The 15,102-nt window shown below is 39.5% G+C and overlaps 1 pseudogene; it reads right to left on the bottom strand.

The window, feature by feature from the left end:
- Window positions 1-6,183: 6,183 nt before the first annotated feature.
- LOC513452 (bifunctional arginine demethylase and lysyl-hydroxylase JMJD6-like) lies at window positions 6,184-7,066 on the bottom strand (annotated as a pseudogene).
- Between the last annotated feature and the right edge of the window lie 8,036 nt (window positions 7,067-15,102).

The following is a 15,102-nucleotide window of genomic DNA, read 5'->3' as shown; positions in this document are numbered from 1 at the left end:
TGAAGCCTAGCACTAACAATATACACATCCCTTCCAGAGGCACAAGCAGATTTCACCAAGATAGACCTTATTCTGGGCAATAAATGAGGAATTTTAAAGAACTTAAATCATTCAAATTATGTTATTTGATCATAAAAAATTATATTAGGGGTCAATAACAGAAAGATTGGAGAAGGTGATGGCACCCCACTCCAGTACTCTTGCCTGGAGAATCCCAGGGACGGGGAAGCCTGGTGGGCTGCCGTCTATGGGGTCGCATAGAGTCGGACACGACTGAAGCGACTTAGCAGCAGCAGCAACAGAAAGATAGACACAAATGGCTTCCATATCTTGGCTATTGTAAACAATGTGCTATAAACATTGGGCTGCATGTATCTTTTCAAATTAGTGTTTTCATTTTTTCTGAATATATTCCCAGGAGGAATGGCCGGATTATATGATAGTTCTATTTTTAGTTTTTTAAGAAACCTCCACACTATTTTCCATAGTGGTTGCATTAAGTTGCATTCCCACCAACAGTGTACAAGTTTCTCCCTTCACCATACCCTTGCTGGCAGTTGTTATTTGTAGACTTTTTGATGATAGCCATTCTGAAAGGAGTGATATCTCACTGCGGTTTTGATTTGCATTTCTCTAATAATTAGTGATATTGAGCATCTTTTCCAGAGAAGGTAATGGCAACCCACTCCAGTGTTCTTGCCTGGAGAATCCCAGGTACGAGGAGCCTGGTAGGCTGCTATCTATGGGGTCACACAGAGTCAGACATGACCGAAGTGACTTAGCAGCAGCAGCAGCAGCAGCAGAGCATTTTTTCATGGGCATGTTAGCTACCTATATGTCTTCTATGGAAAAATGTCCATTCAGGTCTTCTGTTAATTTTTTGATTGGATTATTTTTATGATATTGAGTTGTATGAGCTGTTTGCAAAGTTTGGATATTGACACCTTATTGGTCTTATCATTTGCAAATATTTTCTACCATTCAGTAGGCTATCTTTTCATTTTATTAATGCTTTGCTTTGCTGTGTGAAAGCTTTAAAATTTAGTTAGTCCATTTGTTTATTTTTGCTTTTAGTTATTTTGCCTTAGGAGATGTATCCAAAAAATATTGCTATGATTTAGGTTGGAAGGTGTTCTGTATATGTTCTCTTCTAGGAATCCTATGGTTTCATGCTTACATTTAGTTCTTTAAACAATTTAGAGTTTATTTTTGTATATGGTGTGAGGAAATATTCTAATCTCTATTCTTTTACATGTTGCTGTCGGTTTTTCTAGAGCCACTTGCTGAAGAGACTATCTTTTCTCCACTGTATATTCTGGTATCCTTTGTTATAGATTAATTAACCACAGGTGCGTGGGTTTATCTCTGGGCTTTCTGTTCTGTTACATTGACCTATGTGTCCTTTTTGGTGCCAGTACAGTGCTGTTTTGATTACTGTAGTTTTGTAGTACAGTCGGAAATCTGAGAGGGCTCTACATCAGCTTTGTTCTTTTTTTCCTCAAGCCTGCTTTGGCAATTTGGGGTCCTTTGTGTTTCCTTGTGGATGTTAAGATTCTTTGTTCTATTTATATGAAAAAATGGCATAGGTATTTTGATAGAGATGGTATTAAATCTGTAGATTTCTTTTAATGATATTATTTCTATTTTCTTCTTAAAACAACTGGCAAAGAAAGCTCTTTGCAACTATGAGATGACCTCGAGGATACTGAGCATACTACCACTTCTTTTTTTTCCTTGGGAAGTGAAAGGACTTTATTATTCAGCCTGTGTACGTTTTTCAAATTTAAGAGTCTTGTGGAGTAGTTGTTTCATAGTATACTATCACTTCTGCCTACACTCTATAGGTTGAAGAAAGTCACAAAGTCACGTTCAGATTCAATGGTTAAGAATGTATAGTCACATGACAATGGATAGGGATTATCATATTGTGGAGATAGAAACCGGTTTATTAAACCAATCTATGCAATTGCTATTCAAAAAACCTAATTCCTTTCATTCCTCCATTTTCCTCACTCCTCATATCTATTCCATCAGGACATCCTGTTGAATCGTTTGTCAAATTACACACAGAATCCACACATTTTCCTTCTGCCACCCACATCCAAGATACCATCATCCTCTCTTGCCTGGGATCCTAGAGTCTTCTAATTGGTCTTCTTACTTTTTCTCTTACCCTTTACTTATCAATTTTCCTTACTGGATTGCAAGACTGATCTTAAAATGTAAATCAGTTTGTATTGTACATTCACTTAAAAATGACTTTTTAATACACTAATAGCCTTGAAAGCCATGTATTATTCTCCTATTTCTCCAATCTTATCTCATTCTGGTTTCTTCTTTATTCACTATGTTCCAGCCCCATGAGTCTTATTTCAGAAAAAAAAAACAACAAAACTTTACAAGCTCTTTCCTGTTTCATTGCCTTTGATTATGCTATTAAATCTCCCTAGAACGCTCTTTTCTTGATTTTTGCCATGACTAGCTCATAATTAACCCTTAAGTCTTAGTATATGTATCATTTTCTGAGATAGGCCTTCTGTGATCCTCCTCTCTAAAGTTTGAAAGTGAAAGTCGCTCAGTCGTGTCCGACTCTTGGCATGTATAGTCCTGTACTGTACTGTATAGTCTTTGTACTGTATAGTCCATGGGATTCTCCAGGCCAGAATACTGGAGTGGGTAGCCTTTCCCTTCTTCAGAAGATCTTCCCAATCTGAACTGAACCAGGGTCACCTGCACTGCAGGCAGATTGTTTACCAACTGAGCTATCAGTGAAGCCCTCTCTAAAGTTTATCTGCTGCTATTCTCTACCTACCTCTTTGTTTGATTCTATCATAAATCTTATTTGTTGGTTTACTTATCTCCTCAGCTAGAGTGTAAGCACAATGAAGACAAGGACCATTTCTGTGTTGCTCACTGTTGTATCCCCACACCTGGCCTTGACCCTGGTACTTGGTAGGTTAAAAATGTCGAGGGCCTTCCCTGGTGGTCCAATGGCTAAGACTCTGTGTTCCCAATGCAGGGGGTCGGGGTTCCATCCCTGGTCAGGGAACTAGATCCCATACGCCGTGACTCAAGATTCTGCATGTCACAACTGAAAAAGATCCTGTGCGCTGCAACTAAGACCTGATGCAGCCAAATAAATAAATAAATATTTTTAAAATGCTGAATAAGTGAGTGTATTGATGAATAAATGAGATAATGAAGGTGTTATCTGGTGCCGTGGCCATGGGGAAAGAAAGGAAAGAAAATGTGAAACTTTTTAGACCAGGTTAAATGCCCGATCTTTTTTGAGGCCTTTCCTTATCTCTCTAGTAAGAGATTGAGTATAGTGCCCCATGGCTGAACATCCTCTGATTTTTTGTGTGCCTCATTTGTGGTACGTAACATGCTCTCTTAAAGTGATTGAATGACTACTCTTTCCTGTCAGATTTTCATCTATCTTAAGGCAAAGACTATATTTTATTCATCTATCTCCCACAATATTCAGCACCTTACTTGGTGAATAGTAGACTGAATATATGTTTAGAATGGAAGGATAGGGAATCATCTGAACATTTGCATCTTCAATGATGAGGAGAAGGTTTCTCCATAAATTAGGTAACTGAATAATTTCCCTGTGACTCATCATCTTTGGGAAGGAGGTTTTCCAATCTCATTACAAAAGTTCTTTGTCTAGGGCATGAGCTTGCCATACTTCACTTTCTGAAGTAGACCAAAGAAAGATACAAATAATGGATTAACATTTTTCTAGTATTAGTAATCTCAAGTAAAAGTTTGCTATTTCCCCAATGAATTATAATACAGAGCATTTCCCAGCATATCCCAGTAAGGTCAACGGAAATTACTTGGAACTTGCAAACTTTTCTCCTGGGGGGCGGGGTAGTCGGGGGACAGAAATCCGGTAATAATGTTGAACATACTAAGGAGGCACTTGGTTCCCAGCCAGTCTGTTCCCTGGCCAAGCCCCTCATCCCCTCTTCTTTAGTGTGTGTGGGAATAGGCTTAAGGGGAAGAGAAAGTAGAATCAATGAGACCCTCAGGGCCTCATTAGCATTTTTTACTTAGAGCCCCAGAGGTTCCAAGTGTGGACATCCCAACAGGCAGCTTTACTTCAGATCAATTAAGGCCAGATTCATTTAGAATGAATCTAAATGAATCTCAGGAGGTTAGTTAGTAAGATACCTCTAGGGACTCCCTGAGTGACATGCCTAAAGAGGATCAGGAGCAGCTGGGATTTATTAAGGGAGTGATCAAGGGGCACGTGTCCAGGAGAGGTCCCTGCAGATCTTGTTCCAAACATCCTGAGTAGCCTGGCAACTCCAGGGCTAACTCTCCCTGCTACTGTAACTTAAAAACTGTCCCTGAAAGCCTCTCTCTAATCCCACCCTAAATCTTTCCTTTGCAGTCTCTTTTGAATTAGTCAGGATAAGCTTATCTCTGATTTTGGGGTATCCCTGTACATTTCTCTAATCTACCCCAATCACCAATAGCCAGATTAAATCCCTTCTGGAAACAAGACTTTCATCTCATTGTACCCTGCATTATGGATTGTCCGCAATAACAAAAAGTAAAAGCTATTCAACAATAGATTAATTGTAAATAAAATATGGACCACCTATATAATGACATTTTATGCAGTTATCAAAATATTTATGATGAGTTGTTTACTCCACGAATACCTATGTAAGTAATTTTAAGAAAAAAACCAGAATAACGAATTCTAAAGCTATGTGAAATCACATTTTGGCAAAGAATAAATGGAAATATACCAAAATGAAAACCTTGGAAGTATTATGTATATTTCCTACTTGTTATTTTTCTGTAGGGCTTCCCTGGTGGCTCAGATGGTAAAGAATCCGCCTGCAATGCAGGAGACCCAGGTTCAATCTCTGGGTCAGGAAGATGCCCTGGAGAAGGAAATGGCAACCCACTTCAGTAATCTTGCCTGGAGAATTCTATGGACAGAGGAGTCTGGTGGGCTGCAGTCCATTGGGTTACAAAGAGTCAGACAAGACTGAGAGACTAACACACACACACACAATTTTTCCTTAAACTTTTCTATAGTTTCAATAGTATGTATCACTATCATAATCAGGAAAAACACATTAAAATGGTAATGGAGCCATTGAGCACAGAGTTATGATTGTCTAACATAACACCAAAGAAAATGATCAATGTATTGGTTTCTCAGAGCTGTCATAACAAATTACCACAGACTAGGTAGTTTAAAGCAACAGAAATGTATTACCTCACAGTTCTGGAGGCTAGAAGTCCGAAAGCAAGGTGTTGGTAGGTTTGGTTCTTTATGGAGGCTCTGAGGAAGAATCTGTTCCATACAGCTCTCCTTCTGGTGGTTGCTGGCAATCCCTGGCATTCTTTGGCTTGTTAAACACATTACTCCATCATCACATGGGCTCTTCTCTGGATATCTGTGTCAGAATCTCCCCCTTCTTATAAGGACACTAGTCATTAGATAAGGGACCACCCTATCCAGTATGACCTCATCTTAACTTGATTATATCTGCTAAGACCCTATTTTCAAATAAGGTCACATTCACAGAGAGGTTGCTGGGAGAATAAACACCCAGACTTTACCCTCTGTTCTGTTTCTCATCTCTAGTCAAATGGTAGAACCCAAATGGAAGCCAGAGGGCAAGAAAGCTTATGATGGGGGACCATACACATCATCCTCTGGCCACCAAGCAAGGTGCGGAATAGATTTGTAAGAGTAAAGGGAGCTGTCTAGAACACTGCATATTTATTTAGTGTCATGAATGTTTGGACTGAGGCCTTAGTTTTTCCCTAGAAGTTGTCAAGAGGCTGTTCCTTATCACTTGGGCCTTTTACTTTGCTTCATCAAAGTAATCTTCCTTGATAGCTCAGTTGGTAAAGAATTCGCCTGCAATGCAGGAGACCCTGGTTCTACTATTGGGACGGGAAGATCCCCTGGAGAAGGGATAGGCTACCCACTGCAGTATTCTGGGGCTTCCCTTGTGGCTCAGCTGGTAAAGAATCTGCCTGCAATGCAGGAGACCTGGGTTCAGTCCCTGGGTTGGGAAGATCTCCTGGAGAAGGGAAAGGCTACCCACTCCAGTATTCTGGCCTAGAGAATTCCATGGACTGTATAGTCCATGGGGTTGCAAAGAATCGGACACGGCTGAGCGACTTTCACTTTCACTTTCTTTCAACATTCTAACTTCCATCCTCTACCTCTTCATTGTTGTTGTTTAGTTGCTAAGTCACCAGCCTCCTGGTACAAAGACAGTCTCTCCTGGTTTTTGTAAGATTTCCAAGGGTTTGAATTGGGGTGGCCAGGTTGGAAGCTGCATCCGGGCATAGATGATGTTAAACCCAGGTAATCTTGGTGGTTCCCTCCTTCTTCATGGGTCACCTTGATGAGTTCTCTGGGCGTGCTGGTAGGGAACAGGCACCAGTGCTTGTGGCCCTGAACTAAGGCATCCCAGGCACTGGTTCCCAGAGGGTCGATGTGGATTCCTGTTCCAGAGCTTGGTGGCCCCATCACAAACCACCTGTAAGGGGGCCTGTGCTTCTCCCCCATGAACTGCAGAAGGTCACTGGTGAAAAACTTGGGCACCTTGTAGTCTTCTGAAAGTTTCCTTCTTTGGGGGTGTTCCTCGTAGCTGCTGTCAAAGATGTAAAGGGAGCTGTGATTGTGAGTGCTCTCCATGTACTCGATGTAGTATCCCATCTTCATCTTCACCGAGTACCCGTCCTTGTCCTCACCACAGTTGAACTTCTGGTTCTGGTATTTCCTCTTGAGGCGCTCCGTAGTCCACTTCTGCGCGGACTGGCCCTCTTGGGTATTCAGCAGAACCAAGGGCTTGTACGGTCTTTCATACCGCTCCACAAATTCTTCCACCGACAGCTGTAAAGCGTCTGTCCTTTCCACATTGTCCACCACGACCTCTGGGTTCAGCGGGAAGCTCTCACAGTAGTTGTGCCGGGTCCAGTCCAGAGAGTCCTTCCGCTCAGGCTGCGCACTCCGCTTACCTCGGGATGCACTTCTTCTCTTGTGATTCATCCTGCAGGTCATCAGCTGGTTCCGCGACGACCTCAGCGCAGCTTGCTTCCTGCCACCAATGTGCCCCCTCCCAGGCTCCAGCAGTGGCACCAAAATCTTAATTTATTTTTAATTGAAGGATAATTGCTTTATAATATTGTGTTGGTTTCTGCCATATATCAACATGAATCAGCCACAGAAATGAAAACTTTTTAACATGAGCTAGAGCAAGGCATCTGAACCGGAGAGATCCTTGTGTGATTTAGAAGATTCTAAATTGGACTTGGATACACAAATTAGGAGCAGATCGTGCTCCCAGCTCCTACTCCCAGCCTCACAAATTTAGACTCTGCTTTCTGCTATTACCTTGAAGTTAGACCAACAGTATTAAAAAAAAATTGGAGGGAGACATGGCAGAACATCCCAAGCCTGAGGTTGTTTTCTCTAGTCCCTCCTCCAGCTATTCTCAGCCTAAGCAGCTTCTTTCTCACAGAGGACACAGCAGCTTCCATCACTATTCCAAGACAAGTGAGGAGGGAGGTCGGTTGGTTCTGGGGGCTGTATTTAGAAAGGGGAAGTGGGCGTGTATATACCTGACTGGATGCTCACAGAATAGTAGAACTGATGATGCTGCCATCAAATTTTTTGGGGGGAGGATGTTGTTATATTTACATGTTCCTAAAGATGTGTGCTTACATTTTACCCTGAAATGTCTGATTAAGAGAGGCTTGCTATGGTAACCTGAGCTAACAGGGTAATAGGGGGCAATGGAAGTGTGATGGTTAATTTTATGTATCAATTTGACTAGGCCAAAAATACACAGATACTTGGTTAAGTGTTATTTCTAGGTGTGTCAGTGAGGGTGTTTCCAGAAGAGATTATCATTGGAATAAGTATACTGAGTAAAGCAGACTGTTTTTCAATGTGGGTGGGCATCATTCAGTCTGCTGAAGGCCTGAAAAGAATAAAAAGGCAGAGAAAAGGAGAATGTGTGCTCTCTGACTGCTTGAGGTTTGGCATTGGTCTTCTCCTGCCTTTATCCCAGGACTTACATCATTGGTGTCCCAGTTCTCAGGCTTTGGATTTGCACTAGAAGTATACCACCAACTTTCCTGGGCCTCCAGCTTGCAGATGGCAGATTGTGGGATTTCACAACTTTCATAATTGTATTAGCCAATTCTTTGTAATAAACCTCTTGAGATATATCTCTTTAACTAGAGTTACTGTGCACTGGAGAAAATGAAATAATCACTTTCATTATTTCACTACTGGACACTGACTCTGAACTGACACAAATTCCAGGAGACCCAAAACGTCACTGTGGTCCACCAGTCAGAATAGGGGCTTATACAGATTAGGTGGTCAATTAAGCTTCAACTCAGATCCATCTCAGAAAGGGCATAGTGGGTCACCAAACCTATTCTGTGGTTATTTCTCCTTTTCAAGAACACATGCTCAGCAGTTGGCAGAATCCCCACATTAGTTCCCTGACTTATGGAGTGAAGGCTATTATGGTGGGAAAGGCAAAGCGGAAGCCACTAGAACTGCCTCTTTCTAGAAAAATAGTAAACCCAAAGCAATACCATGCTGCTGGTGGGATTGAAAAGATTAGTGCCACCATCACAGACTTGAAGAATGGAGGAGTGGTGAGTCCCACTACATCCCCATTAAACTCATCTGTGTGATCTGTGCAGAAATGTAGATGGGTCTGGGAGAACAAGAGTGATTATCATAAGCCTAGCCAGGAGGTGACTACAACTGCAGCTGCTGTACCAAATGTGGTTTCAATGCTTGACCAAAATAACACATCCCCTGGTACCTGGTATACAGATGTTGCTCTGGCAAATGCTTTTTTCTTGATAACTGTTAGTCAAGACCACCAGAAGTAGTTTGCTTTCAGCTGACAAGGCAAGCAATGCAGTTTCACAGTCCTAATACAGAGATATATCAATTCACCAGCCCTACTTCGTAATTTAGTTTGCAGGGATCTTGATTACCTTTTCTTTCTATTATATATTACACTGCTCCATTACATGGATGTTATTATTGAAAGTTTGTTTTATAATGATAGTAAGGATTTTCTCAGCAATGTGTTTATCATATGATAGTCAAATGGACTGAGTATTCATCATCTGTGAAAAAAAGCCTGTTTTCATGTTTATGCATGAAGTTTTAGAAACCATGGAAATAATATAAGCTCTAAAGACCTAGATGGGACTTGTGGTAAGGAATCTGCCTGCTAAGACAGGAGGAGACATAAGAAACACAGGTTTGATCCCTGGGTCAGGAAGATCCCCTGAAGGAGGAAATGGCAACCCACTCCAGTATTCTTGCCTGAAAAATTCCATTGACAAGAGGAGCCTGGTGGGCTACAGTCCATGGGCTGCAAAGAGTTAGACATGACTTAGCAACTAAACACACACGCACGCGCGCACACACACCACCCTGCCCCCCCCTTCACCCTCTTGCTTTTTTGCTTCTGCTGACCTTAGTCCCTAGGGGGCAGCTACCCTTATTAATATTCTCTTCCACATAGAGGTAAATGCGTAAGTGGACTTAGGGCTCTTCCTGGGCAGCCACACTATCTTTTTTTCTCTTTGCAAGCATACCTTGGAGTATAGGTTCCAAAATTTAGAGTTGGGGACCAGGGGAAAGAGAGAGCCTTCATTCAAGGCTTGAGCCTGAGCAACATTTGCTAACTCAGAATTTACAACAAAGTCCTATACTAGGAGTTTTTAGACACTGACTCAACTAATGAACGATTCCCATTCTGTCACTTTTCCTTACTTATGAGTCTAGGATAAGGACAGTCATGAACAGACCCAATGAAATTTCAGAAGGAAGAGCTATATTAAAGTGCCAGGCTAGTTCTATCCTACAAGATTTACCACTCATTCCCCCAAATGAGACCTCCCCACAATTGCATCCCATTTAAAAATTTATCATATTTTCTTTCCATAGCTGGATTTTTTTTTCAAATATTAATAGTAGAAAGGCAAAAATCTAGAGAAAATTTAAATGTATAAAGATAAGTAAACTTGAGATTTAATACTTGAGGAATGTGGTAGTAGTTTCTGACTCCTGTGCTGTTTGACAGAGAAACCAAATCTCTCTTTATAACCCAAGTATCAGTAGTTATTGCGTAAGTGATGGAAAGGGGTCTCGTTAAAAGGAAAAGAGTAGGCAGCAAGCAAAAGAGGTGAAAGCTGAATGGAAGGTGAAAAGTTTTTCTTACAGGAAAGACAGGAGTGAGCAGAAGGGGCAGAGACTTTGTATTGGTATGGACTTCCATTAATGATAAATCACTGCTCATTTATTTCTAGTAAATTCTTGTAATTTTTTTTTCAACTTCAGGTCATTCACTCTGATTTACACCAAATTGAAGTCAGCTCTTGCTTGATGAAAAAAAGCCAGCACAGTGATATAATTATTATATCACTGGATATCATTACCCAGTGATATAATATCTCAACAGGTCTCTTGCTTGAGGCCCTCTTGATTCTGATTGAAAATTTTGCTTCTCCATTCTTTCTGAAAGAAAGTTATACTTAAAGTCTGTACACGTTGTCATATTTAATGGGGCAATTTATCCATCAATCATGGGGCTTCTAGACCACTGTATTCTCCAGAACTTTAAACATTTGGCATTCAGCCTTATGTTTATCGGGTATCTACTATGCCCCGGACACTATTCTAGGTGCAGGAGGTGCAGCAATGGAGATAACAGACATGTCCCTTGCTCTCATGGATTGTAGATTTTAGAGGAAGGGGAAGTTAACTACCGAATCAATAAGTAAACAAATAGGATATTATTCAGATAACAATAAAAAAATACTACTTTATATTGGGTGGTCAGGGAATGACTTGAGACAAAAATGATGTGAAGGGGCAAATATGAAGATTTTGGAACAGAGGATTACAAGCAGAAAGAACAAAAAATGCCAAGCGCTAAGGTAGGAATAAACTTGGTAAGTTCAAGGAAGAGAAAGACTAGTGTGATTGGAGCAGGGCAAGCAAAGCAGAGACAAGTGGTACAGGTGTCCAGAGGACACCAGAGGACAGTTCATGCAGGGAGTGTAGGTCAAGGAAGGAGCTTGAATTTCATTTTACATATACAGGGGACAGAATTTTCTAGAGTAGGATTCATAAGGACTTCATCACAGAAAAAGTCAAATGAAGAAGAAATACAACAGCTGGCAAAGTTATTTCCTTTCTGGTTGAACTTTTCTTTTTGCTTAGATAGCAAGATATCTAAGCAAAGATAGCTTATTGTATGTAGTATCAATTATGAAATAATCTGCTGAGAAAGAATTCTTAAACAAGAACTTAAAAATACATAAAAAATAAGGATTTCTGACCAAAGAATTTTATTGACATTAATTATATAATAACAAAAACATTAACATTCAATGAATGAGAATTTTTCAACATATACTTTTACCCTAACAAAGGGAATTTCCTTATGTAATTATTAAAATATATTCATGAAAAATATATTCTTAAATAAAATCACAAGAATTCCTCATATTCCAGAATACATTCTTTTTGTTCTTTTATTTTTATAATCTTTAATCTTTTCCTTTATTTGCCCCTTGTAGTAGCCAGAGAAGGGGTAAAGAAAACAAAACATTATTTAAAATGCTGTCAGGCAACAAGTAGTTTTCAAAACACTTTAAGTAGTATTATAGTTAAAGAGGTAAATTTATTCAAATGATGATTTGGTGAATTGATAATTTGGCCAGCTGGCCATTTGCTCTTGTTGAACTGGCTTTCTACATATTGTTAGTGAATTAACTGAGGCCAATGAGAGAGGTCAAAATTCATGGGAGCCAGAAGACTGTAGTTTGAACACAAGCATCTAATTTTGCTCTCTCCTCTAAACTCTGCAAAAACTACAACAGAGTTTTTTTTTTTTTTTTTTTTAAAGACATAGACCTACACAATAAACAAAAAATAAAACACCAGGAGCAATATATTTTGGAAACTGACAGTATACAGATGTGTGGTATCTGATTTTACAGAGTTAAGAAATATAAATTCCAGATTAGTAGCTAGGCAGGGGCATGGGACTGAGAATAAACCAATGAGTAACACAAACTCGTCTGGAACTGGGAACAAAAGTTAGAACTGGTTGAAAGCCACTTTAAAACCTTTACAATCTTTTCATCCCTTCCCCCAGTGCACACTGTGTGAGATCATCTCTCACACACCATGGCAGTAAATTGGAAGTTTATTCTTTGGAGAGTAGTACTTTGGTCTCAGACATACTATGTCTACTTGAAAGCATTACTATCATACCCGAAATAGGGGAATTAAGGAAACAAGAGCGTCCTAAATAAGATGCCCAGATCTCTTTCCTCACTTAACTCCTAGATGCTGGCAGTTAGGTCTTAAGTCTCCAGGTGGAAGACTGGAAGAGTCTTCTCTGAGCATCAGATTAACCTAAGAGGAAAGGTCTAAACATATTGACAGCAGGGCTTTCTAATCAAGCGTTAGTCACTCAGCAGTGTCCAACACTTGGTGACCCCATGGATTGTAGCCCACTGATCCTCTGTCTATGGAATTCTCCAGGCGAGAATACTGGAGTGGGTTGCCATTCCCTTCTCTAAGGGATCTTCCCGACCCAGGGATTGAATCTGGGTCCCCTGCGTTACAGGCAGACTCTACCATCTGTGCTACCAGGGAAGCCCTTCATAACCAAAGACCCAACCAAATTAAACAATAAAAAAGCTCAAAGTTGACAAGTTCAACCAAAGTACTTGGAATTTCATCCACATTGTAGTCTTCTTCTACTCTAAATATGGACAGGCAACAAAGTATTACCAGGCAAATGAGGAAAACTTTCAAAAAGATGAAGACCAAATCAAACTAATAGAATAAAAGGGCAACGTGGAGAAACATGCAATATGCAGAGAGAAGAAAACCAGAAGTCAACACCTAAAGAGATGAAATGAATCTGGGAAGGAAGTATAAAAAGGACTATTTAGAAAACAAAGAAAGGACTGTTAGAATTAAATATAACATAAATAAAAATTTCGATAGAAGAATTAGAAAATAAAGTTAAAGACATTTCCCAGGAAATAAGGCAAAGAATAAAAAAGGCTATCATGTGGAAAAAACCATTACCATGATAATTAAAATGGTTTTTTCTTAGAACTGAATAATTTCTTACACTGCATGAATTTTCAGATTGAAGGGCTCAAAATGTTTATATGATAAAGAAAATTTAAAAAAAAACACTGAATTATACTACTGGAGAATTACAGTACACTAGGACAAAGAAAATTCCGTTAAGCTTCTAGATAGACAAATAGAAATATTGAAGAATACAAAGATAGATAAAAGTAATAAGATAAAAAGAATCATAAGTCAAAAAAGGTTTTGTACTTCTCAATAGTAACTCCAGAATCTAGAAAGCAATGGGTAAATGCCAAGGGAAAAAAGGATTTCCAACCTAGAATACTATACCCACTGAAACTATCTGTTAAATGTGAGAGTAGAATAAAAACATTTTTAACATGCAAGTTATTACATTTATCTTCCTTGTACTTTTTCTCAGAAGACACTAGAGGACAGTTTACTCCAAAAAAAAAAAAAAAAAAAGAGAGAGAGAGAGAGAGAATAAACTAGGAGGACAATATGGGATGCAGAAGACATTTGGAGACAGAGAGATGAAAGAAATCCCTTATGATGAAGAAATACTCTAAGATTAGAATTATGTACCAGATTGGAGCAGTGCAATTCAAAAAGTACATGTTAAGGACTGTCATGCTCATTTACTGTCATTATTACATTTTTAATCTTCACAAAGCTACTGTAGGTGTATTTCACCAAAAAAGATGAAGGAATGAGATCCAGGAATTAGGGAATCCAAATCAGAAGAAAGCCAAAGGGAATTCCTAGGATGGCAGTGAAGGAAGTCCTGGGATCATCATTGCAGAGCAGGACCAAAAGCAATCAGGGCAGAATGAATCTCTTAGAAGAGCCTGTCTGTTTATCTGTCTCTCTTTCTCAGTCCTCCATAACCACACGCGTGTGCATGCACACACAAACACATACACACTCACATTGGAATTAATATATTAGCTGATGAAATTGCTCTTATGGGAAATTATAGTGAGAGATTATTGGAAGATATGAGAAGAAATAGCAATTAGTAAAAGAAAAAGTATGTAAAAACTGTGAAAAGAAGCAAAGCAATTATTAACTTTAGGGAAAGATGTAAGAATATAATCCAAGCACTTTACAATAATCTGATAGAACTATCAGGACAGATAATATCATGTAAATACTGAATATCAACTTAATAAGTAAACTATATCATAACTCTACTGGGAGGATAGGGGAAAAAAAGCCAAAGAAGATGGAAGCACATGAGAGCTAAATCCTTTCTACCATTTCTGTCCATCATATTAGGACCTCAAAGGACAATGTCAAAAATAAATGAATTAACAAGATCAGAAATTTGGAGATAAGTAAGTGGAGATGTATAAAAGCTGGAAGACACAGCTAGAAAAGGAGTCAGAAGTTGTTGCCTTTGAGGAGGAAGAGTTGGGGAAGCAAAGAGGAGTAGCGTAAAGCATCATTATTTTTATACTAAGTCTTTCAGAACTATTTGATAACTCTTTATACTTCAGTTTAGTTCAGTTCAGTCGCTCAGTCATGTCCAACTATTTGTGATCTCATGGCCTGCAGCACGCCAGGACTCTCTGTTCATCACCAACTCCTGGAGTTTACTCAAACTCATGTCCATTGAGTCAGCGATGCCATCCAACCATCTCAGCCTCTGTCGTCCCCTTCTCCTGCCTTCAATCTTTCCCAGCATCAGGGTCTTTTCAAATGAGTCAGTGCTTCACATCAGGTGGACAAAGCATTGGAGTTTCAGCTTTAGCATCAGTCCTTCCAATGAATATTCAGGACTGATTTCCTTTAGGATGGACTGGGTGGATCTCCTTGTCATCTTTATACTTAGTGCATGTATTATGTTAATCAAAATCAAAAGTAATTTTTAAAATCCCTGGGTTCCAAGAGAGGCCATAACATCTGATTTTGGCCTGTATGTAAATTGGATATTCACTCTG

This window comes from Bos taurus, chromosome 5 (assembly GCF_002263795.3).
Source record: "Bos taurus isolate L1 Dominette 01449 registration number 42190680 breed Hereford chromosome 5, ARS-UCD2.0, whole genome shotgun sequence".
Lineage (NCBI taxonomy): Eukaryota > Metazoa > Chordata > Mammalia > Artiodactyla > Bovidae > Bos > Bos taurus.
Note: the sequence above shows the minus strand (reverse complement) of the source record. Positions and strands in the feature narration are given on the sequence as shown.